This window comes from Mastomys coucha, unplaced genomic scaffold, assembly GCF_008632895.1.
Source record: "Mastomys coucha isolate ucsf_1 unplaced genomic scaffold, UCSF_Mcou_1 pScaffold20, whole genome shotgun sequence".
In the NCBI taxonomy this organism is placed as follows: Eukaryota; Metazoa; Chordata; class Mammalia; order Rodentia; family Muridae; genus Mastomys; species Mastomys coucha.
Window position 1 is genome coordinate 102011242 of NW_022196903.1, and position 4586 is coordinate 102015827.

Consider the following 4586-nt stretch of genomic DNA (forward strand, 5'->3'; position numbering starts at 1 on the left):
AGGCAGAGGCAGGCAGATTTCTGAGTTCGAGGCCGGCCTGGTCTACAGAGTGAGTTCCAGGACAGCCAAGGCTACACAGAGAAACCCTGTCTTGAAATACCACCCCCCCCCCAAAAAAAAGAAGAAATCATACCTCAAAGTGGCAAGAAATCATCAAACTCAGGACTAACATTCATAAAACAGAAACAAACAAAAGTACTAAAGAATCTCTGAGGACTGGAGAGGTGGCTCAACAGTTAAGAGTATTGGCTGCTCTTCCAGAGGATCTGGGTTCAATTCCCAGCACCTACCTGGTAGCTCATGCCTGTCTACAACTCCAGTTCCAGGGCTTTGGACACCCTCACACAGACATGGCATGCAGGAAAAAATACCAATGGACATAAAATAAATTATGTATAGGGCTGGAGAGATGGCTTAGTGGTTAAGAGCACTGATTGCTCTTCTGAGGTCCTGAGTTCAAATCCAGCAACCACATGGTGGTTCACAACTATCCATAATGAGATCTGAAGCCCTCTTCTGGGGTGTATGAAAACAGCTACAGTGTACTTACATATGATAAATAAATCTTGCCGGGCAGTGATAGCGCATGCCTTTAATCCCAGCACTCGGGAGGCAGAGGCAGGTGGATTTTTGACTTCGAGGCCAGACTGGTCTACAGAGTGAGTTCCAGGACAGCTAGGGCTATACAGAGAAACCCTGTCTCTAAAAACAAAACAAAACAAAACAACAACAACAAAAGATGGAATATAACAACAGACACCAAGGAAATCAGGAGAATCATAAGGACATACTTTAATTCCATCAAATTGGAAACTCGAAAAGAAATGGATAATTTATTTTCTTGAGAGAGATACCACTTCCCAAAATTATATCAAGATCAGATAAGCAATTTAGACAAACCTATAACCCCTAGTGAGATCGAGCAATCACTAAGTCTCACAACAACGACAACAACAACAACAAAAGCCAGGGCCAGCGCATAATACTCCTTAAATTATATTTGACAAAACAGAAGTAGAAGAAATATTGCTCAATTTTTTTTCTTTTCTTTTCTTTTCTTTCTTTTGTTTTTTGAGACAGGGTTTCTCTGTAGCCCCAACTGTCCTGGAACTCACTCTGTAGACCAGGCAGGCCTCGAACTCAGAAATCTGCCTGCCTCTGCCTCTCAATTTGTTTTTCAAGACCACAGTTACCCTGATATCCAAACCACCAAAAGATCTAACAATAACAACGACAACAACAAAAAAGAATCAAGCTGGGCAGTGATGGTGCAGACCTTTAATCCCAGCACTTGGGAGGCAGAGGCAGGTGGAAGGAGTTTGAGGCCAGCCTGGTCTACAAGAGAGAGTTTCAGGACAGCCAAGGCGACACAGAGAAACCCTGTCTCGAAAAACAAACAAAAAAATTGCAAATTAAATCTAAGGTCCTATCAAAAAGATTATTTACCATGATCAAGTAAGCTTCATTCTAGAGATGCAGGGGTGGTTCACCATATAACAATCAATAAATATAATAATTGTATAATCAAACTGAAGGAGAAAAACCACATCTTATTAGATGCAAAAAAGGCCTTTAACAAAATCCAACACCCCTTCATGATAAAACTCCTGGGGATACAAGGAACATATCTCAACATCATAAAAGCAATTTACAGTAAGCCCAAAGCCAACATCAACTTAAATATAGAGAAAACCAAAGCAATTCCACTAAAATCAGGTACAAGATAAGGTTGTTGGGCTGGTGAGAGGGCCCAGCGGTTAGTTAAGAGTACTGACTGCTCTTCCGAAGATTCGGAGTTCAAATCTCAGCAACCACATGGTGGCTCACAACCATCTATAATGAGATCTGATGCCCTCTTCTGGTGTGCCTAAAGACAGCTACAATATACTTACATATAATAATAAAAAAAATCTTTGGGCCAGAGCAAGCAGAGGTCCTGAGTTCAATTCCCAGCAACCACATGATGGCTCACAACCATCTGTAAAACTACAATGTACTCATATACATAAAATAAATAAATAAATAAATCTTTTTAAAAAAAGATATGGTGGTTGTAGTGGTTTAAACAGGAATGGATCCATAAACTCATATGTTCGAATGCTTGACTGTGGCAGGATTTTCCCCGTCCAATTCCATTAAAATATTAGTGCAGCAGGGGGGCCTGTGGTTGGACAGGGAAAAGAGAGGAGGAGCTAAGTATTGCAGAGAGAGTGAGCAACTCAAGAGAGGAAGAGAAGCAACTCAAGATGGAGGTAGATGGACAGGAAGAAGATCCCACGTGGTTTTAAATAGACACGGGTAGTTATGAATATCATATAGGGATAGAATAATTAGGATAACTTGTCTGATCTAGGTGGGCAGCTTGTGTCATTATCAATTGGCTCTGAAAAAGTATGGACATCTTGTGAATTGAGAATGTATTGATATATAAATCTGACTTGTTAATTATTATTAGCTTCTAGAGTTTTGTTTTACTGGGTTACTGGAAGGTGGGACCACCTACCACAGGGGGATTATGGCTGAGAGGGTACAGGCGGATATGAGACAAGCGGACCGGAGTGGGGTATACTGTGATCAGCCGTTGGTGAGGCTGGTCTAAAGGACCTCGCCAGGGCAGAGAGTTGCGGGCAGTAGCTCGGAAACTTGTAGGTTTAATACTTCCTGCAACACTTGACCTATAGGAAGTGGCATTATTAGGAGGTGTGGCCTTGTTGGAGTAGGTGTGGCCTATTTGAAGTAAGTGTGGCCTTGTTGGAAGAAGTGTGTTACTGTGGAAGTGGGTTTTGAGGTCATTATACGCTCATGCTATGCCCAGTGTGGTACACACTATTCAACTGCCTGGATGCTGCCATGCTTCCTGTCATGATGACAATGGACTAAACCTCTGAAACTGTAAGCCGGGCCCCAGTTAAATGTCCTTTCTAAGAGCTGTCTTGGTCATGGTGTCTCTTCACAGAAATAAAACCCTAACTAAGACAACACCGTTAGCACAGGCATTAAGGTAAACAATGAATGTTCGGGACTTCATGAAACGTGAAGCTTCCTCACAGCATAGGACACCACCCTTCAGAGAGAGCAGCAGCCTACAGGAAGGGAAAAGAGTTTCGTCAACTCCACAGCTGATACAGGGCTGGTGACCAAAATAGAAAAAGAACTCGAAAAGCTAGATATGAAAAAAAAATTTTTTTAATGGGGGAGGGGGACTGGAGAGATGGCTCAGCGGTTAAGAGCACTGACTGCTCTTCCGGAGGTCCTGAGTTCAAATCCCAGCAACCACACAGTAGCTCACAACCATCTGTAATGAGATTGGATGCCCTTTTCCGGTGTGTCTGGAAATAGCTACAGTGTGCTTACATAATAAATAAATTAATTAATTAATAAATTAATAAATTAATTAAATATTAAAATGGGTGAGGGTACAGATCTAAAGTGAATTGTTAATAGAGAACACTCAAATGGCTGAGAAACATGTAAAGAAATGTTCAACATCCTTAGCCATTAGGGAAATGCAAATCAAAACTAGTTTGGGATTCCATCAGAATGGCTAAGATCAACAAACAAGTAACAGCCCATGCTGGGGAGGATGTGGACTAACAGGAATGCTCACGCATTGCTGGTTGGAGTACGAACGTACAGCCAAGGTGACAGCAGGGATGCAGGATACATAGGGAAGCTGTTCTGGAATTTCACCTTCTATAACCACTGGCACTGTGAACCTGGGTATCTCTGACCGGCTTCTCTTCCCTCATAAGACTGTGTTCAGGATGAAACGAGATCATTATGCTGAAGTGACACCAGTCCGGGCACAGTGTCTCATATTTGCTGAATGTGAATTAGTGATTAAAATTAAAATCTTTTACTTAGGGGCTTCTACATGAATGAGCGAAAAGGAGCATCACAGCTCAAAGGGCTTGAGAAACCCAAGGTTATGCTTGAGAAACCCAAAAGTATGTTTGATTAAGACCTTTTATATCTCACAAGGCACAGTGGCACACGTGTGTTAGGAGCACTTGGGTGTGCTTTCACAGAACTTAAGTTCAGTTCTTAGTACTCACATCAGATGGCGTACAACCTCCTGGAACTCTGGGTCTGTGGGATCCAATGCTCATGGTAACCTAAGCCTATACACACATGCGTTTACACACACACACACACACACACATACACACTTTTCTTTAACAAAGTCTTGTTTGTTTATTGAGACAGGATGTCATGTAGTGCAGGCTGGCTTCCAATTCATGAGGTAGCAGAGGATGATCCAAACTTCTGATCTTCCTGCCTCCACCTCCTGAGTACAGGCATTGCATCACCACACCTATTTTATATGGATGCTGGGCTTCAAACCTAAGGCTTCTTGCATATCAGCCAAGCACTCTACAAACTGGGCTGCCTCTCCAGCTCTCTTTTCTTTTCTCTTCTTTTCTTTTCTTCTCTTTCCTTTCCTTTTATTTTCCTTTCTTTCCTCTTCTTTTCATTTTGTTTCTTTTTCTTCCTTTCTTTTCTTCTTCCTTTTCTTTCCTCTTTCCTTCCTTTCTTCCTTTCTCCCTTTCTCCCTTTCTCTCTTCCTTCCTTTCTCTCTCTCTCTC